Here is a 15,236-nt window from a genome sequence, read left to right as displayed (position 1 = left end):
TTCAAAATATACCTCAGTCGATGCTTGGTCTTCAAGCCTACAAATAACTAATGTTAGAACATCCCGAGGAAAACTCTTGTAAAAGTGTTCGATGTATAATTGAATCGACTATATAGTTCCTTACCATTTTTACTAAAATACTAAGAAACTGAAAGACTATCGTTACTCATATAATTAGCACAGTCCGACCACGTGCTCGGACCCTCGGAGAACAGTAGGAATCCAACATTGAGCCCGAGTCAAATAGACCTGAGGGCTCATTAAGTTTAAGGAGCGACTCGTTTATAAGGTAAGAATGAACTTTACCGAGCAGAACTTCGAAGAGAAGAGAAACTGGTAGGTCCAAGGACTAGTCAAACTAAGAAAATGTGGCAACATTATAATTTAAATAATAACTGCCTGGAAACACGTGCTCAATAGTTACCTTAGTGAAAATAACTTCTAAGCGGTTATGTAAAATAACCACCCACTTCCAAAAAATAAGGAAAAGTTATAAAGTAACTATCACATCATGAGCCTGATGACCCAATGATCTTCAAACTCACAACTACAAAAGGGAAGCAAAGCAACAAAGAAAAATGGCTGAACAAGTACACGTCAGAAATCTAACCCTATCACCAAGCACCCTCATTTACATTCTCTATTTTACTAGATTCGTCTGTACTTAGATAAAATCATGCTCGAAACTTTTATGTACTCGAGACTACGTGCTCGGAACCTAGTGTTCTTCGCATGAAAATTGTTGTAACATTTTTGCATGTCAACACATACCATCATATATTTATTTATATTCAGAGAAATTATAGTAATTGTTATATTCTTGGGAAATTTATCAAATCAAAATAGTAATTGTTCGCAATCAAACACGAAGTTATGAGGATTATTCTTTGCATGCGGTTTGGGATAATTTTGATAATGATTTCATAAATTATCTCGTTTTTATTAATCTACTATAAATTAAACTTGTGAAAAGGTTCAGACGATCTTTTAAGAAATAACTAAAGAATGATAACATAGTTTAGTTCTTTCAATCAGCAATTTAATTTTTTTTTTAATCTCGCTGATAGGTGTGGAACTATGGATGAATAAGATAAAAAAAAAAAAACTAGTGCAAAATATTAAATAAATTAACCAATGTTTAACATATAATAAATTGTTTAATTAATATGTATTCTAAATTATATACTAATGTCTATGGATTTTTTCTGATTTTTAAATAAAAAATAAGAAATGGTGGCTAGAGAAGATGTCATCTAAGAAAACTAAATGATGAAAATAAAAATGGCAATAAAGTTTTAATATTTACTAATATGTCATTGCAAATATTTTTAAAAATATGGCAATGTCATGCCAGTTTATCAGAATTTTCGAAGAGCACGTTATAAACAAATTCACACAATTTGCAAGAAAATACTTCGGGAAAAACCATTCTAATAGATGCGTCATGCGTATGCAACTCTATTCAAAACAATATAATAAAATTAGTTGAAACAACTTCTATGTCTAGGTTAAGATTTAATTAAATTTTGACATCAACAAGAATCCAAAGCAACTAAATTTCTATGTCGAAATGAGAGTTTAAACACGATGAAACTTGACTTGATAGGTCGACGAAAAGAAATTTTGAATTTGATATTGGACTTTAGAAGTGAAAGAGAGTTAAAATGATAGACATATATGAGACTCTGAGCAAATTTGGATGTGAGAAACAAGGAATGTGAAATATTAAATTATACAAGTATTTTTGTCCTTGCAAAGGATACTTTACTAATTATTAAATTATTGTATATAAAAGCCAATTTAAAGTATTATTGTTGGTATATATTAAAGTTTGCATTAATGAGAGCCCTATGTATTTTATCAAGTAAATAAAACTTTATATTTTCCACACGACTTATCACAAAATAATATGTACGACTAAAGTAAACACCTAATAGAATTCTACAAAATTAAATGAGCTTTGTTGTTACGGACAACTTGTTCGTATGAGTTACACACATAATACTTTATTTTAAATGTGTTTACTTTATCGATTTTTTATTTAGTGATATATTTTGTTTTTTCTGAAGAAATAGTAACTTTGATTCCAAGACTAGGTTTGCCAAAACCGCTCCCCGGACAGAGGCCGAGAAGTCTTCAATCGAGAGAAAACTAGAGTCAAAAGAACGGGAGGCCTATGTACACACAAAATGCGCCAATGTGTTCAATTGAGTATTTGGAAATGCACTCAAAAGACACGAAATAAAAATTTGGCACGAGAGCTAAAACTGAGTTAAACAAATGTGCCAAGGACAAATTCGGACAGTCTTTCCAACGAACTCCGCTAGTGGAAAATAGTTCCCTCCAAGCCTCCGCAACACCATTTTAACTCTCTCGTGAACTTTAGTCTTCCACAGTTTGCTCCATAGCTCTGGCCTTGGATCGAATGGAGCTCGACAAAGGAGCTTCGTGACTGATTTCACAGAGAATTCACCATGATATGTACCTTTCCACATCAAGCAAATCAGTCCCATCCTCATTCCCGGAGCAAGTCCATCAAGCAAATCAGCGTTGCTCAGGTTGTACTTATTATAACCCAAACACAACAGCTATTTTCTCAAAATCCGTTCCTTAACCTCGTCCTCACAAAACCCAACTATATAATCTCTTTCCATGTCTTTTCCATCATACTGTCTACATCAGAAAATTTTGCACTAGCTTTTAGCTCAGAGAGACATTATTCTATATGCTTTTGAAGTTTACTTCAGTGATTCGTAAATTGTAAGGTGAATAGCTCAACAAGGTGAAATTTCATGCCAGTTTCAGCTCCATGACAACCTCAATAAAACTTTTGTGCACAATATATCGATTGATTCAGACAGAAGAAGAGCGAAATCATGTTATTGTCCTTCACAAAATATCCGAAGTTGTTTTTTTTCCACGGATATCATGTTATTGTCAACCGAATTGTAAAATAGGAAAACCTGAGAAGCGTCCTGTTCAGACCCTCTGACGAGTCATCAATCACTATTTATGAACACGAAAACGACCTCCAGGACAGAAATATATAAGATATTTTACGTGTATTTAAAAACAATCACAAAACTACGTACCTACAAACAACTTCGAGCCAGAGGAAAAAGTGCTTTCATGACCTCTCTGCCTTGATTTCGAAAGAGGTGTATTTCATAAGCAACTAAGTCCTCGCTCCTTTTTCACTCCTCTATCTCTCATTGACTTTCGTATCCTCGCCGACTCTTCCCATCTCCCACAGCCCGAGTAAATAGTCGCGAGCGTTGAGTATGCTCCGCCGTTTTCAGGCTCGACGAGAAGCAATCTCTCGGCTGCGATTTTGGCCATTTCAGCATCGTCGTGAACTCTACAAGCCGAGAGGAGCGAACTCCAAGTATCGGCATCTAGCTCGACATGCATTGTTTTCACGAAATTGAACGCTTCTCGATGCAAATCGGCACGGCCGAAGATGTCGGTCATGCACGTGTAGTGGCTCAAATCGGGTTCGATTCGGTGCACGTTTCTCATTGCATCGTAGTAGCCACGGCCCTTTTTGACCAACCCATTGTGGGTACAAGCTGTGAGTACCCCGACGAAGGTTACACGGTCGGGCTTGATGCCGAGAGCGATCATGGCCTCGAAGAGCTCAATGGCTTCTTCTCCGACCCCGTGCTTGGCTAGCGATACAATCATGGAGGTCCAAGTCACAGTGTCTCTGTTGTTCTCGCTGAGCGTTAGCCTGAATACTTTCCTGGCGGCACTTATGGACCCCACTTTCGCATACATCGCAATCAAAGCGTTTGCCACGGAAACTGAAGAGACCTCCCCGGATCGGATGGCATTCCCGTGAATTTGCTTCCCGTGGTGCAACGACAGGCAGGCACTCGAGATGGCTGCTAGGGTGTATTGGTTCGGTTTTGGTCCATTTCTGTTTGCCATTGTTCTGAAGAGCTCCAAGGCTTCCTCATTCAAGCCGTTCCTCGAGTACCCAACGATCATCGCAGTCCAGGCAACCACGTCGGGGTTCTTCAATGAGTCGAATATCTTCCGGGCAGGACCCACGTTACAGAGCTTAACGTACTCGTTCAATAGAGCCGTGAAAGCTATTGTATCGAGGCTCGAGCGGTTCAAAATGTTGTTCGCGGACTCAACGTCACCGTATTTCGCGTACATCGAGATCAGAGAGTTGACCAGAGAGGCCGAGACTTCGAACTCGTCTGTTGTGATGATCCGAGCGTGGATTTGTCTCCCGAGTCCCAAGTTGCCGAGATTTCCACATGAAGAGAGAACGCTCGAGGAATGTGAACTTGTCGGGGTTCAGAGAAGTGTGCTTTATCATATCTGAGAAGAATGCGAGTGCTTCGGTGTCGAATCCACTCTGATTGTACCCCGAAACGATCGTGTTCCAAGAAACTATGTCGGGTCTGTCCATTTTCTCGAACAGCAAAAGAGCAGCATTGAAACTACCCGATTGCATATGCAAATTAATCAGGGCGTTCCAGCTCATCCGGTTCTTCACTCTCATCTGCTCAAACACTGCCTTTGCTCTCAAAGGATCACTAAACTTCGCGTACATGTTGAGCAACGAATTCGCCACGGAAACATAGCCACCAAACCCGGTTTTAACGGTGAGCGAATAGACATTCTTACCGATATCAACAGCTCCAATGCTGGCACACGAGGCGAGAATATTAGTAGCCATGAACTGTGTGATCGGAACTTTTTCCGAGATCATCTTCAGAAACATCCTAACTGCGCTACCGAACCTGCCCATCTGATTATAGCCCACGACCATCACGGTCCAAGACACGGAATCACGCTCTGGCATCCGAAGAAAAATGTCGAGGGCTTCTCTTAGCCGACCTTGTTTTGCAAAGGCCGAGAGAATTGTGTTCCAACAGTATGTCGTTCGAACAGGCATTTCGTCGAACAGTTGGCGGGCATCAGCGATGCACCCGGTTTTTGAGTAAAAATTGAGTAGATTATTGAACAAGTAAATGCCCCCGGAAAGCTCGCCTTTGATGATTTAAGCGTGGACTGATTTCTCGGCAAAAGGGTGTTTGACCTTGAGGCATTTTTGGAGGTGAATCGCATAGGAATCCAATAACGTGAGAGAGTTCGGCGATCTTGGGCACTGCATGATCAGAATTGGAAAGCTCGGTATGTGATACCGATATAGAGCGGTATATATTTACACACACATATATGTATATATATAGAGAGAGAGAGAGAAAAAAAAAAATTAGATGAAAGAATTATATAATGGAAATTTTGTCTCCCTCTGAGTATTATCTTTGTAACTGATGTAGCTTTGTGTTTATTTTAAGTTTTAGCCGACTAGGTACCAGCACGATCGTTATTATTAATATAAATCAATTATATTAATTATTGTTCAATGTTAGCATTTGGCGATCTCAAATCGATAAAAAAACGCTGTCGCGGATAAATCACACAAGCAAACGTACGTATAGCTCAAATAATATAGTGCACAAAAATACGAGTATCAATCTTGCGAGTACTAGTTACTTTAACGATTGTTTTTAAATTGATGCGAATCGATTCTAAAGTATGAATGGGAGATGATTTTCATAAACAAGAATAAATAAAAGAGAAAAAATAATAAATCTAACGAGTTTAACCAAAGAGAAAAACAGGGTCACGACTTCATCAGAAACCGACTACTTTGAGTATTCCTATATTGTCTATTGTTGCCTCGTTCCTATGTTACCAATCCCACCATCTCTAACATATTCACTAATCTCTCTTGAGTGCTATAACAAACCTATGCAATTGACGGATTGTTATCATTTCCGCTTTTAATCCTATTAAAACAACCACACGATAAAAAAAAAATTCAAACGATTGCACCCTCGCCTAGAGTTTTCTACTAACCTGGGTCAATCATGAAGATTATAGCAAACACATCATAAATTTACTCTATCTCGTGTAGAAAAATCATATAGAATGATTCAAAGGTAGCTAATCAATGAACTAACAACAATCATAAATAATAATCAAGCAAACAAAATTGGGAACGAGCAATACACAAATATTAGAGAATCATCAACACGTTAGTGTTGGCTCGGGCTACATCGCTGCACCATAAAAATCTAACCGCTAAACGAATTCATAATCAAAACTCAATATAAAACAAAAAACAAATTCATATTAAATAAAAAAACGATCTTCAACAATACTCTAAAGCAACAAAATAAATAAAATGGAAGAAGAAAGAAGAACGATTGAATTCAGAGAAGGAGAACTCGTCTTGTTGTCGATTTCGTCGAAGACCACTTTTTCCTCTTCTAAAAGCTCTAATAACAACCAAACACTAAAATAAAAACTAAAGCAAAAGGAAAGATGTGTTTTTTTTAGGTGAAAAGTCGAATATATAGGTCTTAGGGTATTGTTCGGAGCAATATGAGTCTTTGAATTAGATCCAAAGATTCAAAAACGTAAAAAATCGGGTTTTGACGAAGCTAAGCATTGTTGCGACGCGCCAAGACGACATCCGGCGTAACTTTTTGGCTTTTTGAAGGTGGTGTGACGCGCCAATGCAAATACAGAGACTCTGGAGACATCTTGAGCTAAGTGCACGCGAAGTTTGGGGCACAACACACGGACCCCAAAGTTGAGTTTTTTCCCTGTCGAACACCTTTGTTTGACCCCCGAATGCTTTCGAATACTTTAAATAAGCTTCCATGACGTTCTAGCTCTTGATTTAGCACCTTTTATATTAAATTCACTTTGAAAACACAAAATAACCTCAAATACACTTGATAACTCGCTAGAGTCAACGGTAAGATAGGATACAATTAGGGCTTAAACGTCAACCTAGCGACTCAAATCTCACCAAAAAATCACCAACTCTCATATGAAATTTTATTACTCTCCCCTTTCCCACATCACGACATAAATTTTTTCCTTTCGAGAATGTTTCCTTTTCTTAAGTCTTTATTTCACAGTATTTCCCTCCAAACTTTGACTATGCAACGATCTAATCTCTACAACTAATATCACAAAACACCACGCCGGAAACTAAAAATAAATAGACAAAGAAAATACAATGTTAAAATTAAACTTTTTTTTTAACTTCTCTTTTTTTTCTTTTTCTTTTTTTGATACAAAATAATAAAAATAAAAACAAACAAACATCGGCATGATGACTAATGAAGTATAAAACACGTAGAGACTAGTCGAAAAACATGTAAAAAAACTCAAAATAAAATTCACTCAGAAGTTGCTCAAGAGTCGCTAAGTTAACGAGGTTCTTTGTGGGATTTCAAACATTATTGGCTCGGCTTTTTTGACTAACTATCGAAAAAGGAATATCATTCGGCTTTTTCCGAAAAAGGTGCTCAAGGATAGTAGTACATGCTGGCTTTTGCCCTGATCAGTCGAAATGAAGGCCTATATCATCTTCCCAAGATTCGTATCATGTCATTTCGCCTATAAGAGGACTAGAACTGTTCTTAGTGTTCGTGAGCTAAAAGACATTTAAAAATGTGATCAAAGCCCTAAGAGACTAGTCAAAACCTGGGATGGATGTGTGTGGATAAACGGAAAAAATAACCAAGATTGCGCTACTTAAACCAGTAGTCAATCACAATGAAGCACAAAATTTTTTAATACCGACTCAAACTCGAATTTCTTCAAAAACATGGTACATAGGAAAAAAAGGAGAGAAAACACAAACACTATCACAAATCAGAAATCACCAAACAAAACTGAGAAAAAGATAAAATAAAAACAACCTAATCTACAGAAATCCCACGCAAAGCAGTTCATCCTCTCAAACTTAATGTCTACATTGTCCTCAATGTAGATCCATAAAAATACGGGAGAGAAAAAACTGAGCTTGCGTGGGTGGTCGAACATTCCGAAGTTGTTAAGAAGGCCCTTCCCAAGAGTATGGGGATTTTGCGATCCTCGTCCATGTCGATGATATAAAAATCGGCCCGGAATGTGAATTTTCCGACCTTGACGAGGACGTCTTCCATGAAGCCACACGGTTGCCTTATAGACCGGTCCGACAGTTGGAGAGTTGTGCACGTGGATGCTAGTTTACCCACCCCAATTTTCTTGAAGATGACAGCGTGCATGAGGTTATGCTCGCACCTAGATCGCACAAGGCGTTGTCAATGAAGACGCCTCCTATGGTGCACAACAAGGTAAATTGGCCCAGTCCTTCAACTTTGGCGGGAGCTCTTGTTATAAAAGCGCTCTACACTCCGCAGATAGTGCCACCATGAGCCTTTGCGGGAATGGAAATGGTGGCTCGTATATGTGGAAACCAGCAAGGGTGCTTGGGAGCTTTGATGATCGAGGCTACCTTTTCTTCTTCTTCTTCTTCTTCTTCTTCTTCTTCTTCTTCGGGCTCTCGATGACCACAACGCGTTGATGTGAAACAGTGTTGCATTGTTCTCTCATGATCACTTCGGAGGTGCTCTGAAGTGTGCCTTGGGGTTGCTTGTAGATGGCAGTTGCGAGCTGTCCCACCCATACATCGAGACTCCGGATTTGGGCCGATTAGGGTTAGAGTGCTGCTCGTGGTAGCCATCTGCGCCATTAGGTCCTCAAGGTTAGATTTTGGCTCATGCGCTCGGTGCGGTGGTTGATATGCTTGCAGAGCCGCATATATAGACATGTTTCATGCGCCCGTTGTTGGTGTGTTGGAACGCCTAGCGGTTGTAGTCAGCCACATAGTTCACTCGTTCACCATTCGCTTCGTACGCGCATGACTCGGTCGATGGGGTGTAGATGGCATATGTAGATGCCTTTAGGCCGTGGACGGTCTTGGTGAGGTCAGGGATTTGCACATTGGTCGTTGTTGTAGACGAGATCCTGGAGGATGGCACAGGCCTCGTCATTGGTCTTCTGAAAGAATGATCCTCTCAACGCGGTATTGACTAGGTGCAAGATGATGGGGATAGACCACCGTAAAAGATTTGGACCTGTTGGAATAGATCTAGGATTAAGAATAATTTATCGCTTCTAGCAAGCGGCGGAATATAAAAAATTCTTTAAAACATGGAAAACGATTTTACTACCGAGACAAAGTGCATGAACATATAATTTATAATTAAAAGAGCTTTCACCAGTACCAACCTCGTTAGAAGCTGAGCGTTGAGAAGTCTTTGGAAATGTTGAATCGCTCGTCTCCCCACTTAGCTTGTCTCCTTTGTGTCTTCTTGAATCTGAGTAACCACGATTGTTTCTACCACTAGAGTCTTTGAGTTTAAAACAGATTCAGTGTGTGGGAACTATTAAACACAATGACTCAAGAACTAGTCTAGAGCCAAAGAGCTAATAGTAAACGCTATGTCTAATGATGACCTAGGTACCGAAACAAAAGAGCAAGAAGGGGAGAGAGAGAGAGAGAGAGAGATGGGGATCGGCCAAGTTAGAGAGAGAAGCTCTCAATCTCAAAAACTTGTAATCAACATTGTGAATGAGGTGTGGTATTTATAGGAGAAGGGATTGCCTTGAAGAGGTAGTTTCCTCTTTTCTATTGAATATCACGTATTCATGAGCACAATCTTTATTTCTCATTCCTATCATAATAATACCAACGTTGGAAATTTGTTTCCTTTTCTCTTATTTGGTCGTCCATACTATAGCTTGGTGCTATAAATTTGTTTCATCTTTTCCTTTTGGCATGTATATTCATACATCAATGCACAAAATAATTTCCATTTTTCTATTGATGGAGGCCACGAAATTTTTCTTCTAGAACAAGCTTCTAGATGTTTCTTTATTTGTTCATGACAATACAAGAAAAGCTTTCACATAAAATTCCATAAAATGAAATTCAATCCTTAAGGCCCAAAACCCAATGTTGGCCATGTGGATCAATTTACATTGTCATCATATGACAATTTCCAAAATCTTATTTCGACATTTATACCATCTTATGACCTTATGGACAAAATTACCCTTTAGACAATTTTCGTAAAATTCATCTAGTTCAACACTTGAACTTGTTTTGCCTTATCTACTAGTTTAACAAATCATACTCTAATGACTTGTGGTAGTGACCTTATGGATCAAGATGAACAAAGCTAGATCTATCATGCTTGGACACAAAAGTTCACAAACCTTTTCCAAGTTCTAGCTTAATGTCAACTAACTCCACAAAAGAGTTGACACTGAAAATCTCTCGGTTCAAATGAATATGTTTTCTACTCAAAATTCTACTTAATTATGATGAGTGGATCCATTGAATATTATCTATGTTTACCCTTCATGAATATCATCAACTAGATGGGATTTATAAAATTACCATTTACCCTTCTAGTTGTTATTTCCTCAACTCCTTTGTCACTTGTGAATAAGTTAGAAATAATGTATTGGCGAGGAGCTAACAAGTCACATCGATTCATCCAAAAGAGTCATGACTCAATTTGGACTCTGGCCAGTTCATTTATTCACATTCCAAGGAACAAAGCATGAGGTGATATACATTGCATTTCAGCAGTCTTGTACATGAATTCCATATCTATGAGATCTTCACAAAGTTGTTCATGACATCTTCATTAGTACTTCACCAGTAGGTCTTGTCTATATCACATATTGAATCTAGAACTTTGACTTTCTCAAATGAGAGTATGTAAGCTATGAAATGACATGTCTCATTTCAAGATTGAGGTAAGCATGATCCAATTCATACATAGTGACTTTAAGATAGAAGAGATTAAATGGTTTGTTCTTATACTGTCTCTAGAAGTGCACTGGTCAACTCAGTATTTTCAGAAGATACCTAGGAAGAACTATAGAGTCTCCAACTCTCTATGTCTCATAACCAGACATCATAGGTTATCCTAACAATCATACTAAGATCAATAGCCATTTGATCCTTAGATTGTTAATATGCTGTTTTAAGCAAACCATGAAGAGTTTGTCCATACAAATCTACATTTGACTCTTCATTTGTTGTTAGGTTTGTTGAATGACTAATGACTAAGGTTTATCATAAAGCTTTAAACAAACAAGGAAGAATGAATGAAAGTTTTCACTCTTTATTAATTATTCAGCAGTTACAAGCAAGAGTCTTCGTGAGACTTTATTACATCAATTGTATATAAGTTATGACTACTACTCTTCTTGTGGGCACCAATACCAATAAGACTATCATCCACCCTTGGATGCCATGGTTGGGACACTTGCGCTCGAGTTTTTTGAAGTGCGCCTATGCCTCGTAAAGAGATTCCCGCTCGTATTGCGAACGAGTAGATCTCGTTCCATCTTTGGTGCATCTTCTTGAAGGGGAAGAACTTGGAAAGATGAGCTTCATTCGCAAGTCCGCCCATGAGGTAGTTGACCCAGGTGGAAGCTAGTAGATCCAAGCTTTGGCACGGTCCCGTTGAGAGAACGGGAAGAGTCAGAGGCGGATGACTTCATCAGTGACGCTGTGGGGCTTGAATGTGTTGCTTATCTCGACAAAGTTAGTAAGATGGTATTTGGGGTCTTCGATGGCCAGCCCCGTGAACAAGGCTTGTTGAACCATGTGGATCACCCCCATCTTGATCTCAAAGTTATGGTTCTCCCCAACGAACGAGAGTACGATGATCGATTGCATCGTGTCGGCCAGCGGCAAGCTGTACTCAAAGACAGTCTTAGGCGCATCACTCACTCTTTGTGTTTTTGCTTCCTTCTGATTCTTTTTGCATGTCTTTTTTATGTCGAGATCTAGCGCAAGAGGCTTCGATGGTCCGTGCTTTTGCATGCACCTTCAAAAGAGAAAGTGAACCCAAAATTAGAAAAATAACAATAAAAGAAACCAAATCGCAAGAACGCTATTTCTTTTGCTAAAACTAAACTAGTCCCCATCAACGATGTCAAAAACTTTTTGCAAACAAATCACATACGCAAACGCATGTGTCACCAAAGTAATATAGTGTACAAAAGTATGAGTATCAATCTCGTGAGGACTAGTTATTTTAACGATTTCATTAGTTTGATACGAATTGATTCCAATACGAATGAGATATGGTTTTGATAAACAAAATTGATAAAAGAGAAGAAAACAATAAATCTTACGAGTTTAACAAAAGAGAAAAGAGGGGCCACGACTTCACCGCAAATCGACTACCTTGACTATCCCTATATTGTCTATTATTGCATCGCTCCAATGTTACCAATCTCACTCTTTCTAACATATTCACTAGCCTCTTACGTGTGTTGTAGCAGTCCTATGCAATTGACGGATTATTATCCTCTCGATCTCTAATCTTATTATTAAATCACAGACATAAGGACATGAATATAAAATGATTTCACTCTCGTCTAGAGTTTTCTACTAACCTAGGTCGATCATGGTGATTATAGAAAAAGCATGATAAATTTACTATCTCTCTTGAATAGCAAACAAATCCTATAGAATAATTAAAAGGTAGCTAATCAATAAACTAACAACAAGCATGACTTATAATCAAGCAAACAAAATTGGAAAATGCAATAGACAAATATTAGAGCATCATCAACGCATTAACATCGGCACAGGCTACATCGCAGCCCCATAAAAATCTAGCCGCTAAACTAATTCATAATCAAAGCTAAACATAAAATAATTATCAAAAGCAAATGAACAAACAATAAAACCAAAAATAAATTCATATTAAATAAACAAAGATGTTCAATAATATTCTAAGAAACAAAATAAATAAAATGGAAGAAGAAAGAAGAAAGAGAGAGTAAAATTATCATGCTTTTGCTATAATCATCATGATCGACCTAGGTTTGTAGAAAGCTCTAGGCAAGAGTGCAATCGTTTGAATTCTTATTCTTTATGTGTGAGATTGTTTTAATACGATTAGAGGCCAAAAGGATAACAATCTGTCAATTGCATAGGTTTGCTAGAACACTCGAGAGAGACTAGTGTATATCTTAGAAATAGTGAGATTGATAACATAGGAATGAGGTCACAATAGACAAAATAGAAATAGTCAACGTAGTCAGTTCGTGGTGAAGTCGTAACCCTACTTTCCTCTTTGATTTACAACTCTATAACTGCTTTCTTTTATTTTTATTAATCATTTGAAATCATCTCTACAATACTTTGGAGTCAATTCGCATTCAAGCTAAAGAAATTGTGAAATTATTAGTCCTCGTGGGATCGATACTTGTACTGCTTGTATACTATATTACTTATGCGACACGTGCGCTTGCATGTGTGATTTATTTGCAACAACTTTATGATGGGGACTACTTGCATGTGACACGTGCGCTTCCATGTGCGCTTGCTAGTTTTAATAGCTTGTCTTTGTAATTTGTTCTATTTTATTTTTATTTTCTAACTTTCGTATCACTTTCTCTTTTGAAGGTACATGTGAAAGGACGTTTTAATGATGCTTCTTCCGCTATATCTCGAGCTATAAAAGACTTGCAAAAAGAGTTGAAAAGAAGCCAAAATGTAAAAAATGGGATACGCACTAAAGACTCTCTTTGAGTACGGCTTGCCGCCGACCGACACGACGCTGTCGGCCATCATGCTCCCGGTAGTTTGAGAGAACCAAAACTTCTAGATCAAGACGGGGGTGATCCTTATGGTTCAACAAGCCCAGTTCGCGGGGCTGTCCACAAAAGACTCCCAATACAATCTCACTAATTTTTTTTAGATAAGCAACACATTCAAGCCCCACAATGTCATCGACGGAGTCATTCGCCTCCGTCTCTTCCTGTTCTCTCTACAGGACTGTGCCAAAGCTTGGATCTACTCACTCCCACTGAGGTATACTACCTCAATGGCGGACTTGCGCATGAAGTTCATCTCTCCAAGTTCTTCCCGTTCGTGGAGATGCACCAAAGACGCAACAAAATCCACTCGTTCGCACAACACGAGGGGGAGTTGCTCGATGAGACGTGCGCTCGCTTCAAAGAGCTCGAGCGAAAGTTTCCAAACCATGGAATCTAAGGGTGGAAAATGGTCCAAATCTTCTACGGCGGTCTCTCTCCATCATCTTACCCTCGTCAACACCACGTCAGGAGGATCATTCTTCCAAAAGACCAAAGACGAGGCCTACGCCATCTTCGAGGAGCTCACCTACAACAAAGATCAATGTCCATGCGAACGGAGAATATGAAGAAAGATCTGGTCGCATAGGAGATGGAGTTGATAAAGGTACTCTCGATGCAAGTCGCCGACCTCACCAAGTCCTTCCACGGACAAAAGGCATCGGCCCATGCCATTAATGTCCCACCGAGCCATGCATACGAAGCGAACGATGAACAGGTTAACTACGTGGCCAACCACAACAGCTCGACATTCCAACACATGAACAACTACAACTCGGGAAAATGGCCGACACCGTTCTAAGAGAGGTAGAAGAAAAAATGGTAATATCGAGCGACAAGATGAAAAAGAAGATCCACCGCCGTCTGAGCGCATCGGCGACAAATAGAGTTATTCAACCACCGCTACGAGGCAAGTTTTCTCTCTCCCGTGTTTTTATGGATCTTTATTGAGGACAATGTAGACATTAAGTATTGGGTGATGAACTGCTTTGGGGGGGGGGGGGGGGGGGGGGGGGGGGGGGGGGTTGTTCGATTAGATTTTTTATTTAGTTCAATTTTTCTTAATTTTGTTTGGTGAGTGCTAGTTGGTGATAGTGTTTAAGTTTTTTCTCTCATTATTTTCCAATGATTCCATGTTTTTTAGGAAATCCGAGTTTGAGCAAATTTTAAAATTTGTGTGCTTCATTGTGATTGACTAGTGGCTTGAGTAGCTTAATCTTGGTTGATTTTTCCTGTTATGCACACACGTCCATCCTGGAGTTTTGAGTAGTCTTTTAGCTAACGAAGACCAAGAACCGCTCTAGCCCTTTTTTATGCGAAATGACCAGACACGAATCTAGGAAAAATGATATAGGCATTCTTTTGGACCGATCAGAGCCAAAAAGCTGACCCTTACATTTATCCTTGAGCACCCTTTCAGAAAAAACCGAACGATTTTTCCTTCTTGATACTTAGTAAGAAAAAGCCGAGCCAATAATATTTGAAATCCCACAAAGAACCTCGTTAACTTAGAAACTCTTGAGCGACTTTTTAGTGAATTCTTTTCACCTTTGTGACCCGTTTTTCGACTAGTCTCTACATGTTTTTCATTAGACACCACGCCGGTGAATATGTTTGTTTTTATAGTTATTGTTTTGTAACAAAAAGAAAAGAAAAAGAAAAAAAATCCAAAAAAAGAGTTTCATTTTTGTGTTTTATTTTATTGTTTATTTATTTTTAATTGTTGGCATGGT

The 15,236-nt window shown here is 38.7% G+C and overlaps 1 pseudogene; it reads right to left on the bottom strand.

The window, feature by feature from the left end:
* Window positions 1-2,935: 2,935 nt before the first annotated feature.
* Window positions 2,936-5,274, bottom strand: LOC149395080 (pentatricopeptide repeat-containing protein At2g22070-like; annotated as a pseudogene).
* Window positions 5,275-15,236: the final 9,962 nt, after the last annotated feature.

This window comes from Urtica dioica, chromosome 5 (assembly GCF_054948205.1).
Source record: "Urtica dioica subsp. dioica isolate 48M chromosome 5, U.dioica_male_clone48M_v1_H2, whole genome shotgun sequence".
NCBI classification, from domain to species: domain Eukaryota; kingdom Viridiplantae; phylum Streptophyta; class Magnoliopsida; order Rosales; family Urticaceae; genus Urtica; species Urtica dioica.
Note: the sequence above shows the minus strand (reverse complement) of the source record. Positions and strands in the feature narration are given on the sequence as shown.